The sequence below is a fragment of the Danio rerio genome, chromosome 14 (genome assembly GCF_049306965.1).
Source record: "Danio rerio strain Tuebingen ecotype United States chromosome 14, GRCz12tu, whole genome shotgun sequence".
Taxonomy (NCBI): Eukaryota; Metazoa; Chordata; class Actinopteri; order Cypriniformes; family Danionidae; genus Danio; species Danio rerio.
This window is the reverse complement of record NC_133189.1, coordinates 19,450,001-19,468,849: the sequence shown is the minus strand read 5'-3', so window position 1 is coordinate 19,468,849 and position 18,849 is coordinate 19,450,001. Positions and strand designations below refer to the sequence as shown.

The 18,849-nt window shown below is 36.6% G+C and overlaps 2 long non-coding RNA genes across 3 annotated transcripts in view; one reads left to right on the top strand and one right to left on the bottom strand.

Annotated features, from left to right (window-relative positions):
- Nucleotides 1–18,849, bottom strand: part of LOC141377492 (uncharacterized) — a 42,984-nt gene that overhangs the window by 1,145 nt on the left and 22,990 nt on the right. The gene's annotated exons all lie outside the window — the stretch shown is intronic.
- LOC108179216 (uncharacterized) lies at nucleotides 1,731–10,961 on the top strand. The gene is made up of 2 exons (XR_001800999.4): nucleotides 1,731–1,834; nucleotides 9,587–10,961. It is a non-coding gene; the product is annotated as an uncharacterized lncRNA (long non-coding RNA).

The following is an 18,849-nucleotide window of genomic DNA, read 5'->3' as shown; positions in this document are numbered from 1 at the left end:
GCTTCTGTGTATAAAGATGACACATATCCAGATTCGCGTTAATGCAAAAGTTAATCAAAGTTATAAAAAAGGATAAATTACTGTCGCAATAATCAAGCTGCTTAAATTATTAAAGATAATGCAATAGGCTGATTGCCAGGCTATCAACGGATTAACTTTTGTAGAGATGTCAATAAGGACTTAGATCGTGATAAGTAATACTAAAATAAAATGTCTCAAATGTGCTGTTGCCATATCAAACTTACAGACTAAGAGACCTCTGATCTTGATGAACTATGATGACAGAACATGTCGATAGTTTAATTGCTATCTTTCCTGTCGCCATTCTATACCCTTTTATAAACTAACAGAGCAAATTAGATCCACCTTCGAGGAAGAATAAAGAGGAAAGTGGTGAAGGTGATGAAGCATATCATTAACATATGTGCAAAACACCCGATTGCATGTGTAAAATATTAAAATGTAGCTTTACACAAACATATTCGTATAACCCCAAAAGTAAAATACAATAGAACAATAAATAAAATGTGAGGGGGGAAATAAATTAAGCAAAGATTTGTTAATTCTCCTGTTGTCTCTCCTCCTCGCCCTTACGTTTTTCCGACCCGCCCATGTTTGTTCTTATGCCATAGCAAAGATAGTTGAAGCTAAAACAATATTTGGAATATATTTTTCAACACAAAATTATCCACACACACACACACACACACACACACACACACACACACACACACACACACACACACACACACACACACCATCCACTCACAATACCTCACAAAAAACAAAAACAAAAAAAAACATATAAGCTAATGAGGAACAAAGCACCAATACATTTAGACTGCTGTGAGCACTATTACAAATATATATAACTTTATCAAATTAATTAATTCCCTCATGGGCCTCATTATATGGTTTATTATAATGTTAATGATAGCTTTCTTGTAACAATAACATGACATTGAAAATAAAAAGCCAAAATAAATAAAATAGTAATAAAAGAAATAAGTCTCGCTTGGCAAACCCTGACCGCGCTATTTCATCAGCTTTGGATATGACAGCTTCTCTCTTGGGTTTATATGAGCATTCGACGGGCTGCATAAAGCTGAAAACCGGGGATGTTCAGGCGATAAACAACGCATGACGTAATGTTCAGTTTCCTAAAAATGGTTTATCAGTATTCCAAACGGGAACCTGAACTATAGCCTAAGCTTTTTAAAGTGGTATGTGCGTCTTTATTTCGTCTATATAAAAAAGCACCACAGTCATGGGTTTAAAATAAAAATCAGGTAAACAAGCCACAAGCTGCTTGGTTTTATTTTGTGAACTTGAAGGCTGAGGACGCGAATAAAGGAAAATGTGCGATAAACGATCTTGACACACAGAGGGCGCTCTCTTCATTACATCACGGCTGTGATGCGGGCAAATGTGCAACATAATTAATTTATGTACAATATTTGATCACAGCATATTTTTAAATCATCTTGTATACAGTCACGCTAAATGTATATTGTTAAGCTGATCGACAAGAGGGTCGAATAATGATGAAATTGTTTCTACGTCAGTTGAAAATATAGGCAATGTAAGCGATGCAAAATCTAATTATTTCTTTGCAAAACCTAATTAGGCATTAAAAAAGGTTAACGCCAGCGCCTGAAACCGTTTTTGTTTAATAATCCCATTACTGACGGCTCATCATGTATAAAATGGCGCAGAAGGACACAAACTTTCCACTTGTTAAAGTGAATCTCCCAGAAAAAGACAAGACAAACTCTACATTAGAACACTGTTAGGATATGACAGGGTACCAAACGGAAAGGCGCATCACCGCACTGTAAGTAGCTAGAGCATTTTAACATTTTAAACGTATGCCTTTTTAAATTCTCACATTGTAAAATCCTATTTTTATTTGAACTGAAATCTGTTTATTATTTTGTCTGAAGCTGCATGTTATTCGGTTTATGAGAGCGCTAAAATGCTGTGCAGTGTTTTTTTCCTCTGAGATCACTGCGCTGCTCAAACCATCAGCCTACGTGGCAGAGCAGCTGCAAATAGTTGTTATTCTCAGAGGAATCGCGGTGTTTAACGACAGCTCATATTGATAAAGAACAGATTTGTATAGATATCTTGCATTGTGCGGAACAAAATGAAATAACAGAAGGAAAACAATTACAATTTAGAATCTGACTGTAGCGAAATGCTTTACGTTTGCCTTTGAATGTGTTGCGCAAAACGAAAAGGCTATTGGTTTATTCTACATTGCAGGGTTTAAAATATTATTTTAACTAAGCTATTTATTTAATAAAACTGAAAACGTTATGTTATTTGGTTTTAGATTATCTAGCAAATTTATTCCAGTGATGAATTTTGAGGACATGAAATTGGAAAATACATACCATTTAATTTCATGTCCAAGCAGTTGTGAGTCTCTAGAAGAATCGGCAAAGTAAAGCATTTTCGTAAAACCGAAGCAATTACCAGGGAAACCCTTTCACTTTTGCACCCTTAACCTTTCCCTATTTCGAAACGGATCCATCACATCGGACGATAGGCTTTCCGTCCAATCTGCATAGAAGCCAAAGCTCAACAAAAGAGACGGAGTGACAGCTCAGAGTCAAAGACTGTGTAAAGCCAGAGAAATCAAAGACTGTCGTCAAAAGGAATGTGCTTGTTATCGGAAAAGAAGACTGTATTCTCTCCGCAGCTGTGTATCGAACCCAGAAAAAAGAAATTAAACAAACAGGAATAGAAATTGAGCGAAACAAACGTAATTCTAGACAAGCAAGGAGAAGGCACAATAGAAAAAAGTGATGCAGAAAATCGACTTTTAAATGATATCTTTCCAATTATTGATCAAAGAAAACATGCCATAATTATAAATGTGCCGGCTTGAAATACTGCAGAGTTTATGCCCATGCAAGATTGGTCTTATTATTATAATTTTTTTTACAAATTAAATTTAATACGAAATTAATAAAATACAGCATAAAAATCATTGGATTTTTTGAAAGTTAAGGTAATTCAGTCTTTTTTCAAACTCTTTAGGATATTTACCACTTTGCCACGGCTCTTGGTATTTATTATTATTATTATTATTATATATTTTTTTGCCATTGAATGAAGGAAAACCTTAACCCAACTTTACTGTTTTATAACGAAATAAAAGTAAATGCACTTAGTGAAACAGTACTTTGTGTTAGTTTTGTTCTAAGTCGACCTGGTTCCGCTGAATTGATGGGATCGTGACGGTCACCGCAAATTGCCGAGGCGTTTCACAGATTTCAAGATGACATGAGCTATTGTCACTGCAGTGTCCTATAAGTTGCACTCAAACAGATGGGAAACAAAAGGATGAATAATAACATTTTAAAATGTAATATGTATATTCAAGGTTGTATACTTTTTATACGTTTTCCGGAAGAAATTATGTCGGATGAATTTATTTATTTGCCTAAAATCACATCTCTCAATTACGCGGTTTGTTTTCTGTGTCCTTCTTGTTTTTATTATGTGTTATTACACAATTATTATAATCCTTAATCAGTTAATATTATTTTTATTGTAATTATTATTTAACATTTCACTGATGACTTTAAAATACATTAAATAAAAAAAATTAAATGCCTGATTCTGGATGAATTAATGTTATTTTTGTAATGTAATATCAGACAGGACTACACAATGATCATAAAACACACCACTCAATAGTAAAAAAAGAAGAAAACAAACAAACCAACAAACAGTGATAAATAATTACCTACACAAAATGTCATGTTATATCACAAATTATGAAGTTATCGGGAAATTAATAAAAACAAATACATATTACAGACTAACGCAATAGGCTAGTATATAAGATCATTATTAAAGGTAGCCTATGGAATGTCGGGAATTAAATAAGGGAAACCATTCAACCGAAAAAAAAACAATAAACGGCAACAAACAAAATAAGCAAGGCCCTCACTGACCAATAAAAAATAACGCAAGACGAAGATAAAAAAACGCCAAGATATAAACAAGTATTGTAGCCTAACTATTCAATAGTTTTAAACGCGTAAATATTCACTGGGCGTGCTTGATGAACCGTTTAACGTAAAGCGTTAATGTTTTGGATGATATTTGACCATGTGTGTTTTATGAGACATTTTCCCAAGCTAAATGGAGACATCAAATTAAAAATGAGTTATTGACAGGTTGAGGCAAATAAGCCAAGGCCGAGGTCTGCACACAAAGAAGCACTTTTATAACTGCCCCGTGGAGAATTTAATGTCAAGAGGACCATAACAGTATCGTTATTAACTATCAGCTACAATCTCAGAATGACTTAATCAAACACAAGGAGCTCGAGTGGGAGTACGGATGTAATAATGGCTTTAAAATATGACGAAATTATTTCCCGTCATTGCAGAAAACAAATTGAACATTTATTGCATATATATTAAAAATTATACGCTGGTGCGTGGAGCTCGTGTCTGTTTTATTGAGGCGCTCCTAAAGGTGAATCCTCTGAGGAAACATTTTTTTCAGTCTTGTTAGTCCCTCTGGAGGATGTTGCGAAATTGCCTTGAATCTTCCAAATTGATTCAGAAAAATAATTCATAACCGATGTATAAAGAACAAAACTTTACCCTCTTTAATGAGCTGACAAATGCTTTTTGTGAGAGTCTTAAAAGTGGGGTTCAATGTTTTTTTTTCCATGAACGTAAAATAATAAAGCAGGACATAACCGGCAGCCACGTTTACTCGGCATGCGTTTCAGTGCAAAATTTAAAAATAAAAGAAACCCCACATACTTATGATTTGTTTCCTAAACATAACGATTATGAAGCTACAATGCTTGTATTGTGCATTAGCTCTGAAAATAGCGCAGACTCCCGTCGGCATGGCGAAGAGGCCTGCTCTTTGTCTCTGATGGTAGATGAATGGCTGGTGTCACCCACATGATTGGTTTGCACTATTAAATTGTCAAAAAGAAAGGATTTCCCTAATAATGGTTTTTATGAAGAGTTATGGAATGTGGCGTTTCTGGGGATGGACGCGAGGACTAACAAGGGTTAGGAGAGGAGGGGCAATGCCCAAGGTCACGCAGAGTTTTCATCAATGATTACGCTTTAACCTCTCTGTGTGGTCAGTGACATTGCACTTAGTTTATCCTTGCAGGACAGCTGCATGTCCTACCCAACCTGTTTAGAGTCATGACCCAAAGCATGCATAGGAAAATTATTCTGAAAAGACAATATAAAGTAGTAGAATTGCGCGCTAGCGTTTGAGATTATAAATTAACATTAGACTACTTATTGCCCATATTTAAGCATTGTTTGGTTACCACCTGTTCGTGTATCTCGTTATTATAAAGTTCTTCAAAATAAGAAAAATGAAACCGTTCTTTTAAGAACCGACCAGTGAAAAGTTATTTTAGGGACACAAAATTTAAGGCAAACTTCACAGTGAAAACTATTTTGCAACCTTATTTTAATCACGTCGGTAGCTGTGTCTAATACGCATGTAATGCACACGCAGCTTATTGCATATAATCTCAAATCCAAAACGTCGGTAAACTTTTTTTTTCCAGCAGAGTCATATTCTAGTTTTTGTGCTAAATGTTAACAGCTTAGATCAATCCATTCTTTCTCTAAGAACAAATCGGTGTTGACTTGAACACTCAGCCCCTTTGTATGCATTGTGTTGCTGACCTCGCTTGAAGATTTATGTATTTTTGATATTAAATTCCGTCTGTCATTAACACTGCTCTCTTGTTGACTTTTCTTGACCCATCGACCCGTTCCCCAAACTTTCCCATATTTAACGCGGGACCCCTCCTTTTCTTCTTTGGGGTCGTTCGCCTCCTTTAGCTTCTATGTTGAACGAGTTGCCCGTCTTTGGCATGTGCTGTTTACTCTGTTCTTGAACTTCAGTGCATTACACAGGCCCTGTCCCCCTCCTGTACTTTGAACTCTAGATCTTCCCCTGAGTAATGCCTTGTCCTACAAGTCTCCCCCTGGCTGCCCAGCTTGCTAATTAGTTAAACAAACGCATCCCCTAATGATTCCCTGGGCTGGCAGGGTTGGAGTCGTTTTGTTCACCTCAGCTTCGGCTGGCGAGGGTCTTTGCTTGTCCTGTTAGAGGTTTGGCCTCTCTGACCCAAACTAACGGCGGGTTGCTAAAGCTGCTGGACGGCCCTGTCCGAAGGTCCATCCCCCACCAGGCCAAAGGGCACAGAGCAGAGACAGAGTCGGAATGCCCACCAGCTGTTTACGGTGACAACCTCTATACAAAGCGCCCAGCGGTGGAGAAGCGGATCGTTGTCATCCGACTACGCTATAGCCTATGATTTTACATGATCTGCTTGGTGTATTTCGTAAAACGTGTTGTTGGTAGTATGGCATGGCATCCTGTAGTAATAATAGACATAATTCGTTGTCGCTTCAGTGCTTGGCAAAAATATGGGGAGCATTCGGTTTTCTTAGCAGTGACCGCGCTGCGTCTGCGCGCTCTGAGGAGGTCTGGACAGAAATGGATACTAATTGCGGGGACTGTAACACTGCTGGTCGCCGCAAAGCCTCGGGCGATCCCCAGACCTGCTCGTCAGCAGTTAATTGACAAGGGCTTGTCTGTTTTTGAGAGCAGCTGGTCCTAAGCACTGGCACACAAACGCAATCTTGACACGGCCTCTATTCGCCTCGAGCAGTATGAGGAAAAACGCAGTTAAATAGAAGGAGATTTATTAAAACTCCCATTGGGTGTCGCGAAGTAAGATATTTCCGATTTTGCCCTTGCCCTACTACCCTTACTAATAATTGAGCGCAGTAGCTAATTTAAGGGCAATTTCTGTTGCAGTGCATGAAGGACAAACAAGAATGAAATTGTAAAAATAAAGATTTAGTTCAAATGGACAAAATGCCGCGATGACCTATTTTACAGTATTCAGCCGCCACATAAAGCAACTAATGTCCAATAAAATACAACCTAATTATATTACCTTAATATTATGTATTGGGGCGCCATAAGCCATAGTGACTTGAATTTTAAACGCAGCTAGACTTTAAAATAAACACTTGATCGACCACTTTAATAAAAAGGCCTTTCTTGATATTTGAGCCATATAGGCAACTGCAGGGCCATGTTTTGTAGGAGTCAAGAGACACTGAGGTGGTATTGTTTGGTTATAAAATAGAGTGAGTTTCTCCAACTTTCCCACTGCCGGCCCGGATGAATGTAAAGAAATCCTTTTCTGTCCGCTTTTACACTGAAATCGCGATTTTTTCGTGTATTCTCACGAAGCTCCCCCCTTATGTCACAGTAACAATGCCTGGAGTGAAGCACCCCGTAGGAGCTCCACAGTTGGGGATCTCTTGGATTGTTTTAGACATCTTTAGATTTCATCAATCAAAATGACTGCAGTTTTCCATAAAAATGCTGAATTTAGGACAAGGTCTGAGAGAGCTAGGTAGAAAATGCGACGCTGTCTTGGTCGATGATAAATGGCCATCCTTTGACTGGGTAAACAGAGAAATACGTGCCTGATCCACTTGTCTTGCAGGTTTTATTTTTTTATGATTAAAACGAGTTGACAGTGACATAGGAGCTCATTTGGATTGCATTATTGTTTTTAGAACTTCGCAATTATATCGTTTTAGTCAAAGCATTACGTCTTATATTTGTTGTAGCTACTGTAGCTATTTCAAAAGAAAACAATAGGCTAGATCAACTTCCTAAAACCGCACGCATTACACAACATACACACTGAAACCGCTGGAGGGGAAATGCACGAACAAAGCTTCATACAAATATGAGTAGCCATACAAACCTATTATTTTCAAGTACTTCTTGCGATAGAACTGATAACATGAGCATACATTTGAGCATATGCATAAATGCCTGCAGGTCTTCGTGAAGCAACATTTTGATTTTGCTTGATATAAGGATTGAAAAGTCACATCAATTAACAGCTGATACAGACAGACAGATATAAAAGGAAAGACAGAAAAATGACAATGAAATGTAAAAAGCGCTTTTATTGCGTTTATTGTTGGACTGCGACATTTGCATGTAATGAATGGGGTAATCTAGTCCTTATTACTTTATTGATCATTAATGTTGAGAAATAAACCTTTAAGTAAAATCATTTGTTCTGTAAGAAATGCATCTAAGGTCTGAATTGACCTTGTCGACTTGAAGAATTGTTTAATTTTGGTTCTTGGTTGGAGTACGGTGGGCATTGGATGCTAATAGAGATCTAATTGATGGGTGAAGTGGCGTTTCTGCTCTTATTGCGCCCTGGCGTCTGCTGTAAAATAGAGCCATAATCCGATTGAGGTATTCCTCCAGGAGACGAGTGTGAGCCTACGGCCAGGGGGAAAATCGTTATTAAAAAAGTTAGGCTCAGTAAGAGAAGTTCGACATACTGTTGAGGCCTGATGAAAAAGAAGAGAAAAGTGATATCATCGACAGAGCTGACGAAATATCATTTTCCATCTGTAACCACTCTTACCATTGCTGCCAAGGAGGTGTATACACTTTACAATGTCTTTGTAATATTAACTGAGAAACAAAGAAAATGGTACAGTGAAGTATTTAAAAAGCATTTTGTCATATACACCGCACAATACATGCAATAAATTTTAAATAGTGTAAACAAATGTATACATTTTTATTTTATAATTTCATATACATACAAAAATATAAAATATTAAATCATTTGCAAAATAAATTTATATTAAAATGTGTAGATGCAGTGTAACCGGCCTTCAAAAAAACGGGAAATCGTGAGGTTTAAATATTTATTATATATATATATATATATTTTATCTAATAGTAATACGTTTTAAATTGGAATGGTTAATCAATATGCATTTTTACAGTGTCGTGTGTCCCCCTGATAACGTTATGTCTTATTAACCAAAGGTCTAATATGCTAATTATAATGAACTCTCGCCGTGTGGTCCTCCATTATAACTGTATGTTTTACACAGCCTATCTTATCTGAATAGCATAAATTTGTTCATTTAATAACGTTAGGTAACATTTTATTTTACGACGTCCTTGTCACAGTAAAACTACTTAAGTAATGCGTAAAATTAATTAACTTCACGTTCACAATTAGAGGTTATGTTTAGAGTTTTTTGAGACATGGAACGTGCAACAAGAAAACTCAAATAAAAAAGTATACACCTATTTAACATTTATTATGACACCGATATAAATTAAAACGTAGATTTATTATTAGGTCTTTATCGAAAAGTTTTAACAACCACATATCCGCAAGGTTTTAACCGCATTTTAACAGCAACAGTTTAGTCGTGTTTTGTAGTTATATAGTGTGAAATCATTCACGATATAAAAAAAGACAACTAAACAACAAATCTATAAATAATTGCGCAAAACTCAAATAAGTTGCTGGATTAAATCATCGGACGCAGCACTGTTTTTTAATCCGCAATTTAAAATAATTGACAAAAACTCTGTCTTAATTTTTCTAAATGTTTGTTTTTCGAGACTTCACTGAAACATTTCGGAACAAATGCGCGATTGATTTGAGTGATCAGTCTTATAGTAAACATTCTCTCTGTCTCTCTTTCTCCTATAGAGATGGTTGAAGCCTGTCTATGCTCTGAGCTCGCCCTCACAGGCTGATGATTGATGAGGGATGGGGGCAAGGCCGAGCACGCACAGCATAAAGACCCATACACGGCTCAATAAAGCCGGGCCTGAGCGGGGAACGGCCGCGCTCAATAGACGTTGGCGCGAGTAGATTGAGGCCAACGGCAGAGAGGAAGGTGCTCTGTTGTCCCATAATCCAGTTAGCCATTGAGCCACCAGCCGTCTGGAGCACGATAGAGAGCAGCAGCGAAAGATGACCGAGGAGAGCAGAGGACAGAAAGGTTGGATAGCCCAGAGGGGGGTTTGGGAGAGAGGCACAGCTCGAAGCCCCTGCTGAGAAAGACAGAGCGGGAGAGAGAAAGAGAAAAATATAAAAAAAAGCGAGACCATTGCAGTCCCACGTCTGGAACAAACGGCAAATGTGAAGGTGGAGATGAAGCACATTTATTTGCATACAGAAGCCAAATATAGGAAAGACATTGTTTGTGTTGTTTAAATATAATTCTCACTAATAAATTGATATCACAACGATGATCTCACAATCGCATCCCAACCAAGCAATGACGTGGGAAATATTTTTCCATCCATCTCACTGAAACGTCATTCAGTTTTACGCAGACGTATTATGCTAGTCGGTAAATTTCCAATAGATGTCCAGCACAGGTTCACAAAGGAGGAGGAATATCTCAATGTGAACATGAATAGGCAGCCATCAGGATCCGTCATAAGTGCTCCATACGTGGCCTGCACACCATGCTCTCTGCTCTTCTCCACCTCATCATTTACAAACACAGCATCAGTCAAAAACACAATTAGTAGGCCCTAATCCCCTGCCAGGAGTGCCTTTCATCCAGCCAAGGCCACAGACAAGGTATCCTGCAGAACTGCCTTGTTCCTGGAGGCCAAAGAGACAGAGAGAGTGATGGGAAATGAGAGGGATGGAGCAATCATGCTGCACTCATGCTGCCTGCTGTGTTTCTCAGCAGGGTTTTCACAGCTCTCATCTTTCTCTGCTTTTTATAATTAATATTTTACAGAATTTGGTTGATGATTCTCGAGATACTTTTGAAAGATGATTAGTGTTTTTATTATTGATCGCTTTGTGGTTATATCTACTGAGACGTATGAAGGTTTACAACAGAATAGCGTGTGGATGATATTCATCACAATGTATCTCGTATCATCATTTTGCTATATGAACCACTTGTATTCTACAGCCCTCTGATTCTCACAGTGCTGAGAAACATCTGTGTTTGTTTTTCTTACATGTCTTTTGTTGAGGAAGGCCACATGACTTTTATTTATTGAATGAAATGTTTTGATTTTGGTTTCTGCATCAAATTAAAAATAAGCAAAAGTGATTTTATAGACCATCATTATCATCCTGGTAAAATTAATTATCAAAATATGGGTAAAATAATGGGTGTCCATTTTTATTCAGCATATGACATATTAATGAAAATAAGAAACAACACTAAAGTGACTTATTAAATTACAAAAAGTACTTTTTTACTAAAAAAAAAAGATTTTACTATATCAAGTTGCAGATTTTTGCTGATAAATGGGTAAAAACTAGTGATTTAAAGGATAGTACCAATGTATAAAAATCTGAAATAACAATTAATTAGTACTTTGGGGCTTCATTGTGATTAGTACATAATCTTTTAATAAGTCATGAGATGATAACTGTTCTAAATATGACTGACTTTTTTTTTTTTTGATGGATTGTTACAGAGAAATTACATTTTAGTGGGCTCAAATCATGATAGAAATGAATGAAAGAGCAATATGGTGCATATATATTGATAGTTTTTAATACATTGCAAATATTTTACACTCATGTTGGAGAAAATATTTTTAATAAAGGTCAATATTCCAAATTTTACCTCAAAGACTTCTTCTTTCCTCCTAATACTGTCAAAATCACAAAAGCCCTGTTGGTTAACAGGTTAAAGTGAAGCTGGTTCTGTGTCTCCATGTATTTGTGATTAGAGCAAGGGTGGGAAGCCATATTTGGAGCCACAGGATCTTCTTAATTTGATTTCAACTAAGGTTTTAATTGCTCAATTGAAGTCATAATTTAGCCATAGGAATCCCTTTCACCTGTTCTCCAAGATTTGATTCTGTCATGGTTAGAGTTTCTTAAACTGTTCGTCGTATTCATGGATCTGATGGGGTTGGCGTTGCTTGCAAAAACTGTTGCTATGGTACCCATCTCATGCTTGATGCAGTGTTTGTGCTTGTATACTAATCCAACATTCCTAAAGAGTTTTCTGACACTTTTAGAAATCGCATACACACAGATAAAAAAAGATTAGTTCCCAACAAGCCTTTTTTTTTGGTTTTTAATGATGTCTAATAGATGTCTAATAGACATAGTCGTCTTGGCAAAAAAAAGGCTACATTTGGGGTGTCAGTGAAAATCTAAAAACTGCCCAAAACTAGACTATTCATCAAATAAACAGAAATGAATTACTACACATATAAAGTCTGTCTTCTCTATTTAAGGCCCAGTCTAGTTTGGGGCTATTCTCAGATGTATATTAGATTTTCACTGACAGCCCATGTTTAGCCTTGTTTTAGTCAAGCTGTCTACGTTTAGATGTCTATAGACATCTATTAAACACAGAATTGTTTGCTGGGGTTATTGTGGCCAAGAAATAAAGGTTAGAGGATGACACCATAAAGTACTCCAAAGAGTTCTAAATAAGTTCTAAACTTATTTAGACTATCTATGAAATATTTTGTTTTCTTAGTGTAAACAGGAGCAACCAATATTTTTAACCATGAAACAAAGACATGCAAAGAGTATGTTTAAATGGATGTCTTGCCTACCCCAAGTACTAATATGAACTTGTATGGATAAAGGTACTTAGATATCCCTTTGACAACTTTAACACTATACTGTAGGTAACAAGTTTTCTCTTTTTCTTTGAGTGAAGAGTTTTTGGGCTGAATTGTGAAGTACTCATGCTGAAATGCTACAGTTAGTACTCTGATATAATTTTCTACAATCTGTTTTAGTCTTTTAGAGTTTTCAGTCATTTTGGTGATAAGGACCCTAAAATATTAAATGTAAAATCAAAAAGTTTCTTGAATAACAATCCATTTTATTTCACAAAAATGCTATGCTATAAATCTATTAATTCATTTTCCCTCAGCTTAGTCTCTATTTTAAAAATTGCAACAGTGGAATGAACCACCAACTATTCCAGCATATGTTTTACAAAGCGGATGCCTTTCCAGCCCAGAACTGGGAAACATTCATACATTCACACACGCACTCATATGCTATATCCAATTTCATTTATTCATTTTTTTTTCGGCTTAGTCCCCTCATTGATCAGAGGTCGCCACAGTGGAATGAACCGACAACATATCCAGCATATGTTTTACGCAGCGGATGCCATTTCAGCCACAACCCAACACTGGGCAACACCCATGCACTCTTGCATTCAGACACATACACTACAGCTAATTTAGCTTACTCAATTCACCTATACTGCATGTCTTTGGACTGTAGGGGAAACCGGAGCACCCGGAGGACACCCACGCTAACATGGGGAGAACAAGCACATTCCACATTCCACACAGAAATGCCAACTGACCCAGCCGAGGCTCAAACCAGCGACTTTCTTGCTGTAAGGCCGATCGTGCTACCCACTGCGCCACTGTGAAGCCCTGCATCCAATTTAGTTTATTCAATTCACCAATAGCGCATGTCTTTGAACTGTGGGGGAAACCAGAGCCCGCATAGAAAACTCACACCAATACAGGGAGAACATGCAAATTCTAAACAAAAATGCCAACTGACCAAGCCAGCACTTGAACCAGCAACCTTCTTGGTGTGAGACAACAGTGAACCACTGAGCCACCATTTTTTGTTGATTTTGTTTGTTTTACATGTTATAGAATTGAACTGTATATATTCAAACATCTATTTTATTTCTTTAACATTAAATTTATTGGTATTTATTTGTTCATGTCGATCATCATTTACTCGACTTCAATTGTAACAATCCTGTTTGAGTGTCTCTTTTCTGTTAAACACAAAATAAGTTATTTTATAAAATGCTGGAAACCTGTAACCACTGACTTACTATTTATTTTTTACTACTATGAAAGCCAATAGAGGTCTTCATCATTTTTTAAGGATCTTCTTTTGTGTTCAACAGGAAAAGAGACCTCATAAAGATATGGAACACTTAAAGACATTTTAATTTTTGGATTTGATTTTGGTATCCATTAATACAATATTTTTTTTAATTAGTAAATAATTTTGGTTTTATACGTTTGTATGTTTTAATCCAAACAATCCTATGCTCTCTAGAACTTTCCTGTGGTCCCCTTGAGGTCTCTGGGCCCCAGTTTGCCTTTTGATCAGTTGTGTACATTCAGCTATAGTATTAAACAATATTAATTGAGAAAAGATCAGCTCTACATCATCTTTTAATGTCACTCATGCACAATAACCATAACAATAATTTGCCTGTAATAGAAAAACCAACAGTTTGAAACAAATTATAAATTCAAAAATGACTAGAATTCTGATCCACCTTATATTTCATAACCTAATAAACACAGAAAGAATACACAGGCAATGGAGTGTCTTTGCCAGATATATCACTTCTGGGATATGAAACGCAAGACAGACGGGAAAGAGAGAGAGAGAAAGGCCTTGGCTGCATGTGGGAGTGTCCGCAAGCAAGAGAATAATCACAATGTAATCAAATTGCCCTGTTTGATAATGGACGGCGGGAAAACGAAGAGGAATTCCAGGCAAATTTGTGCAAATAAAAAAAGATTCCTCCTGACATGATGTGCCGGTGAGAGCCAGGATATAATGAGGTGTAATTTGTCTAAGAGCTTCCCCCCCCTCGCTCGCCTCCCTCAGCCACCGTATTCTACTTAAGAATCAGAGTTCATTTCATGGACTGCCCATCATTCACTCTCTCCAAGTCTGTCTCTCTGCCAACAAGTGAGAGTCTCCTCAAAGTACGTACCACTTTTTCTGTGTGTGTGTGTGTGTGTGTGTGTGTGTGTTTTAAAGTGAGCCTCATCCATTTCAGGTGGATGTTGCAACAGAGAGCAATAGATGGAGTTGTCTGGTGAAGTATGAGTTGTGCTGCTGGCGGGAATGATGATACAGTCAACATGTGGGGGTATGTGTGTGTACGGCCTCCCCGACCGTATATATTTCTGCAACATAAGCAGCCTCACTCAGTCTCTCTGCCGGTGAGATGACTCTTCCTCTCCTGAGGGGAGAATTACCTACCACCAGCCAACGCTTCCCCCTTGCCATCCCTCACAGCTCCCATAAATTATTGGAGATTTTCATATTTCAGATTTCATCTACATTCATCTAGCGCAGCTGGGTGGCACTGGGCAGGGCTGATGGAGGAGAGGAGGGGGCCAACAGGGCGTCAGAGAGGAGAGCTGAACGTTTGGCAAGCTGGCGGTGGGGCCCCTGAGATGGCTCTAATTGAATTGCGAGGCCCTTGATTAGATTAGCCTTGCGGCAGCTTGCTGCCAATCTGAAGTATGGGTGCCTTCCATCCTACTTAACCCCTCTGGCCCACCCCACTACACACACACCCACAGTGGCCGACGCGCACCGTGCCGAGCAGCCAGCCAGTCAGGCGCAGTGCCCCTATATACTTTTAGAGCATCAGAGTTGGGTGCTTTTGTGATTTTTCTTTCTCTTTGTCGCTCCTTGTAAAAAAAGCGATCTCTTACCACAATGTCCGTCTACTGGAACCTCCTCCACCCCATGCCAGAGTCACTACTGCTGGCCCTGAATTAATCCAGTTACTCTGAGTTTGTTTGTTTTTCAGTTAGGAGTGTGTGTGTGTGTGTGTGTGTGTGTGTGTGTGTGTGTGTGTGTGTGTGTGTGTGTGTGTGTGTGTGTGTGTGTGTGTGTGTGTGTGTGTGTATGTGTGTATGCATTGACTGCATGCTTGGTAATGTGACTATTTAATACTTAAAGCAGACTATAGAAATGGAGGTCCAAATCTGTATAGAGCTTCCACAATACAAATCAGTTTTAAATAATCTTTGCAAAACATCATGATATTTATAATGCTGTAATATCTTCAAGCCTTTGGTCACATTAGCAGAGTTGGTATACAGAATCACCCACCATGACAAAACAGTTTTGTTATTACAGGTAATATAATCTGATTACTTGATTCTGTTAGATTACTTCTGACTTAACTCTTTTTCACACTGAGCTGATTAGGATAACCATGTTCCATGTGAATATAAAATGCAAGAATATCTCATGAATTTTAAAATGGTTTTAACTTCCACATTTAAATGTATGTATGAGTCCAAATTTGTTGTAAGTAATAATCATTAAAATAAGTAGGCTTTTAAAAATAAGAAGTAGTTATAAAAATCAAGCAGTTGGGATTTGTCATATAGTGTTTGTCACACTCTAATAATTCGGTCTGCAGCACTAGGTAGATTACAAATGGTCGTCTGTAACTGAATCCAAAGTACACAATGAAAATGTATTTACTATAATGTTGCATGGGTGACAATATAATCTGACTTTTGATTATTTAAGATTTCTTTGGACCTAACTCACAAAGTGTGTTCAACTCACCTACACTTTTTGTTTATTATGTACCAAACTTTTGTAAAATAGATAGTAAGAAAATCTGTCCTATTCTCAAACTGTTTCAGCAAACACATCTTGGCATTAGTTAGTTTTTATAAATTTTATTATATAAATTAATTGCAAATTACTATTTTGGATATTGTTTTATTTTAATTTTCAAGATGTAATCCGGATTACATTACATAATTAGTCACTACCTAATCTATGTACCCTCCTCCAACCCCACCCCCCCCCCCCATTTGTTTTCCTTATTCTGTTTAACAGAGAGATTAAAACAATAGTTTTAATAACTAATTTTTAATTACTAATTTATTTTATTTTTGCCATGATGACGGTACAGAATATTTTACTAGATATTTTTCAAGATACGTCTATACAGCTTAAAGTGACATTTAAAGACTTAACTATGTTAATTAGGTCAACTAGGCAGGTTAGGGTAATTAGGCAAATTATTCCCTTTGGTTTGTTCTGTAAACAATCAAAGAAAACAAATGCTTAAATGGGCTAATAATCTTGACCTTAAAATGACTTTAAAAATTAAAAACTGCCTTTATTCTATAGCCAAAATAAAACAAATAAGACTTTCTCCAGAAGAAAAAAATATCAGACATACTGTGAAAATTTCCTTGCTCTGCTAAGTATAATTTGGAAAATATTTTAAAAGAGAAAAAGAAACTAAATGGAGGCTAATAATTCTGACTTCAACTGTATATGCATAAAATAAATAAATAAATACATCAAATATATTTATATATACACCCATAAAAAAGCTGGGTGACAAGTCAACTTTACACAGTTGAGATTTAAATACAAATAGCTCTAGACTTTAACATATCCTGTTTAATTGTTTTCATTTGTTCTCCATTGAATAAGAAAAAATATACATATAATTAAGGAATATTGGATGCTATTTTAAAGCATGTGATTATTCTGAATAAATATAATCATTTAAGAAACAGATTCTGTAAATTCCACCTCAATTTAATCTAAAATGTCAACTAATTTAATCCCATAAACTGTTGTATACCATCTATTGCCATAATTTATATTATATGTATTATACAGAATTTGAGTTTTTTTGCAAGTCCAATAATCAGTTTTTACTAACATTGCACCAACAGCTCCCTATCCTGAAACATGACAGTTGGCCTCTAGCATGGCTGAGCTTTATTCTTCCTGTCTCTCTACCCGTCTATCTATAACTTCATCTCTTAGCCTCGCTGTCTTCACCTTCCTTCTGGCCCAGCCTTGCCTCCCTCACGCCACATCGGTGCCCTGACTGGATGGATAAGGTAGATGAATATGCGCCGTTGTACGGCAAAGGTCTCTTCTCCCTCTCTCTCTATTGTTCTCTACTCCACTGAAAAACCCAATCCAATTGGAGGCTGCACTATTGGATTTTTCTCTGTAGAATAAACTGGAATCATATTTTTGCAGGAAATTATCAATACATCTTTCCCAAGGAACTGAAGGAGACACACAGATAAAGCGGGGCTCGAGGAAAGGAGGACGAAGAGATGATCAAAAGGGACAGAGGTTGAGGAGAGGCATGGGAATGGCTGGTGCCTGAGGAGACGCTTTCGGTGTTTGTCGAAGAGATAAACAAAGAGAACAAACACTGTTTAGGAGGTTAATTTCTTTGCTGTCAAAATATGCTGAAACACTACAATTGTGATTTGGATTTTAGGAGTATTTAAAAAATAAAAAATAAATCGCACAATTGTTGAGTTGTTGAAGTCAGAATAATTAGCCTCCCTGAATTATTTGCCCCCCTGTTTATTTTTCCCCAATTTCTGTTTAACTGAGAGCAGATTTTTTTAACACATTTTTAAACATATTAGTTTTGAAAACTCATTTCTGATAACTGATTTATTTTATTTTCACCATGATGACAGTAAATAATATTGTACTAGATATTCTTCAAGACACTTTTATACAGCTTAAAGTGACATTTAAAGGTTTAAATTCGTTAATTAGGTTAACTAGGCAGGATGGGTTAATTAGGCAAGTTATTGTAGGACGATGGTTTGTTCTGTAGACTATCAGAAAAAAATAGCTTAAAGGTGCTAATAATTTTGACCTTAAAATGGTTTAAAAAATTAAGAACTGCTTTTATTCTAGCCAAAATAAAACAAACAAGACTTTCTCCATTTCCTTGCTCTGATAAACATGGCTGCTCTGTTAAACAAAAATGGTTGATAAAAAAAAGGATTTTATTCTAGCCGAAATAAAACAAGTATGACTTTCTCCAGAAGAAAAAATGTGATCAGACATACTATGAAAATTTTCTTGCCGCCAAACATAATTTGGGAAATATAAAAAAAAAAAATAATAATTCTAAGGGGGGCTAATAATTCTGACTTTAACTGTGTGTATGTATGTATGTATGTATGTATGTATGTATGTATGTATGTATGTATGTATGTATGTATATGCGTGTGCGTTATTTCAGCTAGAATGAAAACAGTTCTTAATTTTTTTAAACATTTTAAGTTCAAAATTATTAGCCCCTTTAAGCTTTATATTTGTTTATGTATTTGATTATTTATGTTTTTTTATTATTTTTATTTGCACTGTTTAACTACTTTGCTGACCTTGAACTTTGCTCCAGCAAATGTTAATGCTAA